The 11588-nt window shown below is 33.8% G+C and overlaps 1 long non-coding RNA gene across 1 annotated transcript; it reads right to left on the bottom strand.

The window, feature by feature from the left end:
• Positions 1-7452: 7452 nt before the first annotated feature.
• Positions 7453-10165, bottom strand: LOC148211460 (uncharacterized). The gene is made up of 2 exons (XR_015790973.1): positions 8780-10165; positions 7453-7729 (listed from the first exon to the last, which is right to left on the bottom strand). It is a non-coding gene; the product is annotated as an uncharacterized LOC148211460 (long non-coding RNA).
• Positions 10166-11588: the final 1423 nt, after the last annotated feature.

Genomic DNA, 11588 nt, shown 5'->3' with positions numbered 1-11588 from the left:
TCTATCTCTATAAAATATGTCATTATACAGAATAAGAATCATGACATGAAATCATTGAAAATTTAAATCATAATGTAATCATTAAATAAATAATGTCATCATTCACAATTTGAACAAAAATAAATTATAATGTCATCATTCAAAATTAAACAAAAATCTAAAATATTACAGAGACGAAAAGCAATCAGAAGTACAAGATGCTATGACGGTACTTCCCTCTGTCTTGAAGGACAACTTCTTCGATTGTGACCAAGTTGATTACAAAAGCTGCATCTTTGTTGGGCATTCGGTTCTCTCCAATCCATCTCATTATGAATAAGCGAACTTCTTGGTCGACCAGGCTGTCTCAATAAATCTGGATTGGGATGCAGGATAGGCATATTTAGATTAACAATCCAGTAATCTTTGTGTGAAACTGGTTCAAATTGATGAGCGTAGCATGCAACATACTTTGAAAGTTTGTAACAATCATTGACATAATCTTCGTAAGTTTAAGTTTATATGGGAGCAAACTGCCATGAAATGAGAACATTGGATGTCAAATGATTGCCGTTGCATGTACATGTACGTTCATTCGCATTGAACCTCACTATTTGTGTGTTTCCTCCTTTTGAATTGTAGTAGTGAATTCCTGTCTTCACATTAAGCACACCAACAACTCGATCATAATTCACTACTGTGTGTTTGCTAGATCTCATTGCCCATTTAAGAAGTTTATCATAAGCATACCTGTTTCAATATATATCATCATAAGCATACCTATTTATGAAGTATGTCGAAAGTATTAACAATGAACTACAGATTACCTTGTATATTTTTCATTTCTTGCTTCATCCCTTCTCTTCTCAAAGTACTTAACAAATCTGTAAAATGTAAGGTCTGCCAATGCAGTGATAGGTAACATACGAGCTCCCTTCAATACCCCATTAATACACTCTGAAAGATTGGTAGTCATTCACCCATATCTGTACCCACCATCATGTGATTGAGTCCACTTTTCAATTCCAATGTTTTGAAAGAAATTCATGCAAGTGCTATTCATTTGATTAACCTCTTCAACACACTTATTGTACTTTCAAACTTGGGATTGAGAACCAGCACGATATACCAGATTTTTCAATTTCTTACTCTTGTATTTTTTATTGAAGTTGCTCACAACATGTCGTAAGCAAAATCTGTTATGAGATTTATGTCCTGTCCAACCATTATCTGGATTATTAAAGGCTAATATAATACCTCCGTGTCGGTCAGGTATCAAGCATATTTCTTCGTGCGTAACAATCTTTCGTAGGTTTTTTAAAAACCAGCCCCAAGTCTCGCGATTCTCCTCGTCAACAATGGCAAAAGCATGTGGCAGCAAATCTCCATTGGAATCAACTGATGTTGCAATCAAAAGTTTCCCTCTATACTTCCCATAAAGGTGAGTTCCATCAATTTGAAGTATGGGGCAAAACGTTTTAAAAGCTGCAATACAAGGACCAAATGCCCAAAAGATGGAATGAAGAATGACATGACCCGGCGTCCCATAATTCTTGAGTTTCCACTCAATGATCGTTCATGGATTGTGTGTTTCACCATATACATCCAATTCGATAAACGCTGATATGACTCATCCCAATCACCAAATACTCGAGACAATGTCTTCGTTTTCCCGTCCCAAACTCTTCTGTAAGAAACATGATATCCAAATTTTTCTTTTATCAAACCTTGATGTGTCATTATTTTTATGGTAGGGTTATCTCTCACTACATCACAAATTTCGAGATTAATCATATTTGAATCCAATTGAGGATGGCTTTGATTGAGTTCAGAGTAAACACAAGAATGTTGATCTTCGTATTTTGTGATTTCCCAAAGGTAATAACAGTTGTTTAGGATCGCACGGAGTCGCCACTTGCATCCATCTTCCCATTTCTTGCATCTAATTACCCACTTTGATGGTGCCGACTCAACTTCATATGGGTGGTGACTTTTAATAGCAAACCGTTTCACAATATGTTGCATTGTTTGTTTATCTTTGCATCTGAATCCCTTGTACAACATATCATGTTCTACAGCCACTGGCTCAACGACCAGATCATGTTCTGTAGTACTATTCATGATGTCCATTCTCAAGTCGTTGAACATGTCTGAAGGGATATTATGTTCACGATCCTCGAAATCCAACTCATCAAACTCATCATCTGTCGCTGTTCTCAACGACCAGATCATGTTCTGTAGTACTATTCATGATGTCCATTCTCAAGTCGTTGAACATGTCTGAAGGGATATTATGTTCACGATCCTCGAAATCCAACTCATCAAACTCATCATCTGTCGCTGTTCTCAATTCTATAAAATTATTTTCAGCAGGTAAGTCTATATCCTCGCCTACATCATCACTTTGGGGAATAGTTGGTTCAGTTTCAGGGTCAAGGCATTGGCTCTCGTTGAAACATTGACTAGGTGTGTCATTAACTATGTTTCTAACACACACAAATAATTCCACTATCTCTATGGAGGGCACTGCAATTGAGAACATCAACTCTAACGCATTGTGATTCGAAATAGAAATATGAATGTACTTAGTTGATCCTGAGGGTGTGAGAGTGGGGTGTCTATAAACTATGTCTAATTCATTGCCGCTCACATCTATGTTCAATGATAATCCAACCATTTCAACAAAATGTCCAAAATCAATACCACTATTAACAGTGAGACCTCCACATGGCGGTCGATTATATTCAATCTCATTTACACCTTCCACCATACAACCATTCATATACAAAACAATTGCCAAACATTTAGATGTCATATTCTATCCTATAATAGAACAAACAAAAGTTAAATTTGGTAACTAAATCTAATTACACAAATTAATAAAAAATAAATTAAAAAGTTTTAGTTTTAGTTCACTAACTAAATAATAATAGTAATTAACCAATTAATTACATTACTTAATAATATCTAAATCTAACTTTGTTAAAACATGTATAGACTATCTATCTACTAATGTAATTCTAAATTTATTAATGTTACGTAATTCATTTATCAATACAACGCAATTACCAATTTAATATAATGAAAAAATAAAAAATAACAACATAAACAATAAAAAACATAAAACTATTTTAAAAAAATTGAAAATCATGTCATAAACATAAAACGACAAAATTAGTGTAATTCTAAATTTATTATTGTTATGTAATTTATTTATCAATTCAATATAAATATCAATTTAATATAATAAAATAATAAAAACAACAAAATAAAAAAAACAGAAAATTTGTTCAACAAAAAAAAATATTGGAAAATCATGCAATAAACATAAAACAAAAAAATCAAAGTAATTCTAAAATTTTTATTGTTACGTAATTCATTTATCAATTCAAGTTAATATAATAAAAAAAAACAGAAAACTCGTTTAACAAAATAAAAATTGAAAATCCTACCCTAAACGACAAAATCAATGTAATATAATATACATATCCTAAAAATCAAATCTAATCATGATATGAATAAAAAAAAACCATTAATAATAAATAAATGCAAAAAGAAAAACTAACATTTTCTGTAGGTGGTCCCAAATTGAAATCAATGAAGTGGTGGTCCCTATATGTTGTTAAAACTAAATTATTGCAAAGAAAAAAAAACAACAAAAAAAGAGTAGAATATACTTACCAAAAGAGGCTGCGACGGCTAGACGCTGGAAAGATCGGCGGCGGCGGCGGCTAAACGCGTTTTGGGGAGATAGGGCGATGAGGGGTAAGGGGGTTAGGGTTTTTAAAACAAAACTGTTTTAAAAACCCACCCAGGTCGTCTCTTTAAGAGATGACCAAGGCGCCAGTTGGAGAGACGACTAAGCGGGATTTGACCGCCTAACATGTCGTCTCTTGAAGAAACGACATGTTAGGTTATTTAAAAATAATAATAAAGCAGCGTGGCGCCACGCTGTGTAAAAAACGACATGGTCGTCTCTTGTTTAATTTAAAAAAAAAATTAACGTGGCGTTGAGTAAGATTTAGAATGGAACAAAATTTCAATTAATTTCACACACTTTCTCTCTCTAAAAATAAGATCGTCTGAGAGGGAGATCCGGCCCTTGAGAGCAAGATTAGATTGTGGGCAGCTCCATTTTCCTTTTATTGGTCGCTAGCAGTTTCGCCGTTTTCCTCTCGCTCAAAATCAATACTCGCGCTCTCGATCTTATTATCACTCTCGATCACGATCTCACTTATGGTCTCAATCTCACTCTTAAGGAAGAGGAAGAGAAAAAGTCGCTAGATTTTTTAGAGGGGGTGTAAGGAAGAGATAGTGAGTGAAGAAGAGAGAAAGATTGAGTGTGAAGTGAGGGGGTGTGATAGAAGAGACCTGTTTTTAGAGAGAGAAAGAGGGTGTGAGGAAGAGAAAAATTAATTTTTATGGTTGAAAAAGTTGAGAGGAAGATGGAAAGACAAAATAATAATAATAAAAATTAATTTCTCTCTTCCCTCTCTCCCCTCTCTCTCTTTTCCTCTCGCTCTCTCTCTTTTCCTCTCGCTCACTCTCTTCTTCCTCTCGCTCTCTCTCCTCTCTCCTCTTTTCCCTCTCTACTCGATCCTCTCGCTCTATCCTCTCTTCCCTCTTCCTCTCTCTCCTCTATCCTCTCTCCCCTCTCTCTTCTCACTCACTCTCTTCCTCTCTCTCCTCTATCCTCTCTCCTCTCGCCACTCTCCTCTTCCTCTCTTCCTTCTTCCCTTATCCTCTCTTCTATTCCTTTCTGCTAGTTAAAAAAAAAATACAGAGAAGAAGGAAGAGAGAAACCAAAAAAAAGAGAAAAATGAGAGAAAAATAGTGTTGTAGAAGAGAGAAAAAGAGAAGAAAATAAGGAAGAGAAAGAATGAGTTAATAATGTCAGCAAATATTAGAAAACATATGTTTCGAAAAAAGTGGGTAAAAAATAATATTACCTTGGTAAAATGACTATTCAGCCCAAAAACTTTGTTAGAGATAGGGTGTAAATTATCGCTAAGCTAAATCCGCTAAATTATAGCTTATTTTAAATCCTTATTTACAACATTTTTTTCAAAAACGTTCGAAAAAGTCTACTTTTCTCGATGCAATTTAAGAAAGGTCGATAATAGAATTTTAAATGAGCCATAATTTCCTTTAGGGTAAATTCACTTTTATCGACGTTATTTAATTAAAAACGTGAGGAATAGGGATGTTAAATGGGCATTAATTTTCTTCTGGATAAGTAGATATTTTCTCACATTTTTGTCTACTTCTCTCGATATTTTTCAAAAACGTCGAGAATAGGGATTTTAAAAGAGCCCTAATTTTTCTGAAGTTTTTGGGTTGAATAACTCATTCTCCGCAGTATTGATTTTTACCCACTTTTTTTAAAACTCGTGTTTTCTAATCTTTGCTAACATCACTCTAAATACTAAATGATTATCACTGTCTTTCCACTAATTTTTTAGATTTTCCTCTCTTATTTGAAAACATTGTATTTTCTCTCTCTCTTTTCTCTCTCCATCCTCTCTCTTATATTTTTGTTTTTATTCCATCTCTTCCCCTCTTTCACCCTCCCCTTTTTTTCTCTCTTCCTCCCATTCTTCTTCCTTCCCCCTTTGATTTTTTTAGTTTCTACTCTTATATATCCTCATCTCCCTCTCAAGCACCTATTTCACAATCGCCCCCACCATCTCCCTTCTCTTCTCATTTTTCATTTGGGTTTTTCCAATATCTCGCTTAAATTCTAGCTTGTATATTGCTTAGATTTGTTTGGCTCGTTCATATCTATCTCAAGTTCTTGCTCATATCTATCACGATTTCGGTGATCTCTCTCGCTCTCTCTCTCGGGCTCCATCTCTCTCAGTCTCTCTCTCCCTCTCTCGGTCTCTCTCTCCCAATTTTTTTTTTGTAATTAAATTTTAAATTTGATACTTTGATTAAATTTTAAATTAGGAATGGAACGAGGGGAAAACGAAAGTGGAGGGGTTAAATTTGAAATCCAATCATTAAATGAGAGATTGAGGAGAGATTTTAGGAAACAAATTTGAATATCAATACCATTCCTAACTAAAATTAAGGAGATTGAGGAGAGATTGAGATTTCATTTCTCTCCCTTCTATTTTTCAAATTTTTAATTAAAAAAATCTTTAATGATTATTTGTTAATATTTTTATTTTGAGTTTTGACGGAACAATTTCAAAATTTATTTATTTATTCAATTCTGATTATTTTAATATTGTTTATTATTTCATTTAAATTAACCAAATTTTATTATTATTAGTACGGTTGTCTTTTGGATAAACAAAATTTTATTTTAAAACATTTGAAATTATTGAATTTATAAATTTGTATAACCACTTGAATTGATAAACATTCGTTCAATGATTTAGGAAATTTATTCATTTTATAAATAGATTTTAAGAAATTAAATTATTTGACCAAATAAATCTCTCCCTCCCTCCCTCTCCCTCTCCCTCTCTTTCCCTCTCTCCCTCTCGCTCTCTCTCTCTCCCTCCCTCTCTCCCTCTCTCTCTCGGTTTATTTCGATCGCTCTTTTTTTTTTCCATATTCGATTGAGATTATCTCCTTCCCCATCATAGGTCAAACTTCCTCCTCACCTGAGCCTTCTTCTCTAGCGAATTACCTCCCTCATCAGCTTTGATGCACGCATTGTCGGCAATTGCTAAAGGTCACCGGAACCATGTAGATTACTGGTTAAAAAAAAGGCATGGGGGCTGCTTGTTTCAAAATAAATAAAAAGGAAAAAGGAAGGGAGGAGGGGTGTCGGGTGATGGAGGATAGAGATGAGAGATTTAGGGTTTTTTTGTGAGTAAATTGTTTTTTGGGGTGAGTAAAGAAGAAAGAGAATTATATTAATTGGAGAAAAGAGAGAAGAAGGAAAAGAGAAACCCCAAGAAATTTTAGAGAGAATGATAGAAAAAGATTTGTAGTTGCAGAAGAGACAAAGAGAGAAGAATAAAAAAAAAGAGAAGAAAAGAAGGAATGGAAAGCAAAGAAAGAATGAGTTAATGAAAAATAGAGATAGAGAAAAAAAATTATGGAAGGAGAGAGAGGGAGATAGAGAGGGGAAATAAGGGAGGAAAATCTAAAATATCAGTGGATGGGCAGTAAGGATTATTTGGTATCCAGATGATCAGTAAAAGATTATAAATCATGAGTTTTGAAAAAGGTGGGTAAAAATAAATCTTGTCTTGGGAAAATAGCTATTCAGCCCCAAAAACCTATTTTTCGATGTTTTTTCAATGAGGTCGGGAAAGTGAAGTTTGCCCGACGTGTTTTTTAATGTTGGGAGAAAATTGGAAATTTCACGCGCAACTACATTTTCTCCAAGATCTTTAAGCCTCTTTACTTACCTTTCAAAACACACTTGTGGGACTAAATATTATTAGTCCAAAACAAGATAGTGTGAAAAATCCTATTTCTAACTATGGTTATAGCAGACCGGATACATTTGAAAACAAGCAACACAACCAACCCATAACAAAAATCCTTCCAACAGTTTCAGAGGAAAATGCAGAGGGACGAATAATGGTAACTTTAGAGAAGGTTCTTCTAAACCAACATACAAGCTTTATGGGAAATATGGCTATTGTCTGCTTCAAGAGGTTCAACTGTGAGCTTGTAGGCCTCCATGCTGGCAGTTGTCTATGTTGCAAATCCAAACATCGTTGATGATCCCAGTTGGCTAACTGAAAGTGGAGCCATAAACCATGTAACATCTAACCTTGGAAATCTGCATATCAAGTCAGATTTTTTAATGGCAAGACTAGAATAACTATCGGTAATGGAAATCGGTTGCTAATATTACATATTGGACATAATTTTGTACGCCTTCAACACACAAATCGCCCAAAATTTAAACTCGATCGAAAACATGTTGCATGTTTCTCAGATTAAAATAGAGTGTTGCAAAAGCTCACTTTCGATAACAATTGTTTCATGGAGTTTCACCCTTCTTAATGTTTGATTGAGGACGAGGAAACAATGAGGGTTCTACCAACTTAAACTTCCTCTATGAAACCCAAAATTCAACCAAACAAACACTAAGGTGTCTGTAAATACTTTTTTGTTGCTTCCATAAAAGTCGAGAAGTTAGTTTCTCAAGTTCAAAATCCTACCGTGTCTGTAAATACTAATGTTGGTAGGGTTAGGATTTATGTCATAAAGCCTTATAGTTTCTAATTTTTCAATTATTTATGAATAAATTAATTATTTGATTTTACTTTATTATGTGGGAGTATTATCCAATTTTTGTGAAAATGCAAGATTATAAATGTAATCTTGAACCATATGTAGTTGACATACAAATAGATATTATTCAAGTTTAATTTAAAAAGTTAATCTAAAAAAATTTAATTTAAAAAGTTTATAGTATATGGACAATATCAGGTGTCCTATCATGGTAACACTATTAATACACAATTAGATATTATTCAAGTTTAATTTAAAAAGTTTATAGTATATGAACGGTGTCCTATCATGTAACAGTATTAATACGACATACTTTGTAAATGTTACAAAATAATTCAATCCAGATTGTTATTCACTGAAATTTTTCTATCTTCAATTATCGTGAAATTGGAGAGAAACCCAAAAGTTTTTTCTAGTTTCCATCTTGAATTTGAATAGAGAACTCAAAAATTGAATCTAGAAATTGAAATCAAACCCATAAGTTTTTCATTCCTCGTATTGGGAAGAAAATTGAAATTTCCTTCTTCAAATGGTAGAGAGAGAATTGAAAATTTGAAATTTCCTTTTTGGAAGGGAGAAAATTAAAATGAACCTTTAGAGAATTGAAATCGTTCCTTGCTAGTTGACGTTGGTTATCGTTGCTGCCAGTCACTGCCATTTAGGGTTGCTGTCGTGCCGCTAGTTGCTGCTGTTTAGGGTCGTCGTCGCGTGCTGCCATTGGGGCAGCATCGCTTGCTGCTATTTGGGGCCGTTACCCGAGATTCTGCCACCTGCTGCTTTGCTGCTCTTGGGGTCGCCATCGCCTGCTGTCGTGTTGGTCGCCGTCGCGTGCTACCGTGTATGTCACCGTCTCTTGTCGCCTGAATCGCAATTTCTTTGTTCCTTCACAAGATGTTGGCTGCTGGGGTCGCAACGGCTTATCGAGAGCGATGAGAGAGCAATAGATCAAAAAACTGAACTAAATCGAACCAAACTCACTCGGTTCAGTTCATTTGTTTACACCCCTAGGTTTAGGTAATAAAAACTTAAAAACTTAATTTTCCCTTACCCTTTATTATTTAATCTATCTATACTATATCTAAATAGGGCTATTGAGGAGGATATTTTCCCATTTTACCCTGATTGTTTTTCATTTACAAACGATTTATAGAAATAGTGCGTCTATCGATGAAGAGGTATGACTGTTCTTCTTTTACAAACCATTTATAAAACGAAAGAGTGTAAATTAAAAACTCATATATTCTTTGTCCCAAAATGTCTACAAAAATTTCTTCTTTTATCAAATAAATCATACATCTCCAAAAAAGTGGAAATTACAAGTTTTTGTTCTTCGTGGAGGAAACTGATAAGTGACTTTTGGCTTTTGTAACTTAGGGTGTTTTTGAGTTATTTGATAGTTTTTACAGGCATTTTCTTTGGATAGTTAATCGTTTTTAGTATTTCTTTCTTTTGCAGGACTTGAGTTGAAGAAGAGGACAAAAAGAGCAAATAACGAAGCAAAAAGGGCCATCGTTCTAGCGTGTTGGGCGCCTAGGCGCCAAAGTTGGCAGAAAAAAGAAGAATGTTGGCGCCTAGGCGCCGACTTGCAGAATGTTGGGCACCTAGGCGCTACGAATGTTGAAGCGTTGGTTTTTGCTGGCACTTGTTTTTGGTCGTCTAGGCGCTCGCGACAGAATTTTGTTAAATATATCATTTTAACCCTAGCTGCCGGGGGGAAAAACAAAGAGAGAAGAGACGTTTTTAGAGAGAAAAGTGGGGATTTTGAGAAGATCAGAAGGAACGCGAAGAACGGAGGCTCGAGAGATCGTCGGATTTGTTTTCTTTCTCTTCTTCTTTCTCTCTTTTAGCTTCAACTTCTTTGAATGATGTTGATTGAGATTTTCTTTTTGGATTCAAGCATGAACTAAATACAATTTCTAGGGCATTGATGTAGCCTTTATCAAACTTGACTCTCCTATGTTCTTTATTTGATTTTGTTTCTAAACTTGTTGGTTGTGAGAACTCTTTATATTCTTAATGCATTGTTGAGAATTGGCCATTCTTTACATTGTTTCATTGTCATAAATCGTGGTTGAGAAACAAGATTATTGACTAGATTTGAATAGTTCTCCCAAATTAAAGCAAGAGATAGAGATATTCTTGTGAATTTTGTGACATAGTTTTTGGGTTCTACGTGCTTAATTATTTGAATCGTCAGAGTAGTCATAGAGATATAGATACTCTACTTTTCGAAGAAAATCGTTATTGCTTGAGAAAGAATATCGAGTCAATAGGGTAGAATCCGCCAACAACCATTGTTTAGAAAAGTTTTGAATAAAGTAGTAGGAAGAGTTAAAGGGCAATATCGGTGAAGTCATGCTCTAGAGTTTAATCCGCTTGATTGATTCTTGATAGTTGTGATATTTTATTTTGTTTTAGATCGAGTTTCTTTTAGAATTACTTCATTTCACCACCATTAAACATTCGACATTCAGATAAAATTGAAGTGGAGAATTTGATAATTAGTAATCATTCATTCCCTGTGGAGACGATACTTTACTTACTTCTATATTACTTGTGACAATTCGTACACTTGCGAATTTCGAACACCAGAAACATTGAAGTATGTCAAAATCAAGATTTGTGAATATAAAAATTAATTTTAGTCGATGAAGAGGTAAAGTATTAAAATTTATGTGAATTCTGAGCGTTATGTTTTACAAATTTCTGTGAATTATTGTATTGTTATCATATTATGTGTATTATTTTTTATAAACTGACATGTAGTGATTGTTATTTTCTCTTTAAATTTTTTTTTGGATCCCTATAAAATTACATTTAATATTTGTATTTATCCCACTTATTGTTGTTTTCATGATCTTTATGATTTTTTATTTTATGTTTATATATTTTTTTTACCTAAGAGAGGAATAAGCATGACAATACACTTTCATACACTTTCATGGCCAAGATAAAAGCATCTTCCTTCTTCATTCCCCATTTAACTGTAAATGAAGATCCAGGTTGAGATAAATTTAAGAATAGACAGAAAAATTGACTATATAACACATCATTTTTTCTGATCTTGCAATTCAGTCATAGCAGTTGTAAGGATAATACCTTTGTCAAAGGAGACTAAAAGTTCATCTAAGTTGTTCCCATTATTTTGTCTATTTTGTCTGCTGAAAAATCGTCCATCTTCATCGGTCACGAATGCTGAGATATCAAAAAAAAAAAATTTTGAATTTATTAATTTTAATTGTTGGATTTCTAAATTGATGTTAATTTTGTATCTACCCTAATCATATTTTGAGTATCTGTTTCCTAGATTGATGTGAGTGGTTGTTGTTATCTTAAATACTTTTAGATTCTATGTTTATATTTTCTAATTTTGTACGTACTCTGATAGTATCAGAATTCAA

Source organism: Momordica charantia, assembly GCF_013281855.1.
Source record: "Momordica charantia cultivar OHB3-1 chromosome 5 unlocalized genomic scaffold, Mcharantia_2.0 BLBB01000005.1, whole genome shotgun sequence".
Classification (NCBI taxonomy): domain Eukaryota; kingdom Viridiplantae; phylum Streptophyta; class Magnoliopsida; order Cucurbitales; family Cucurbitaceae; genus Momordica; species Momordica charantia.
Note: the sequence above shows the minus strand (reverse complement) of the source record. Positions and strands in the feature narration are given on the sequence as shown.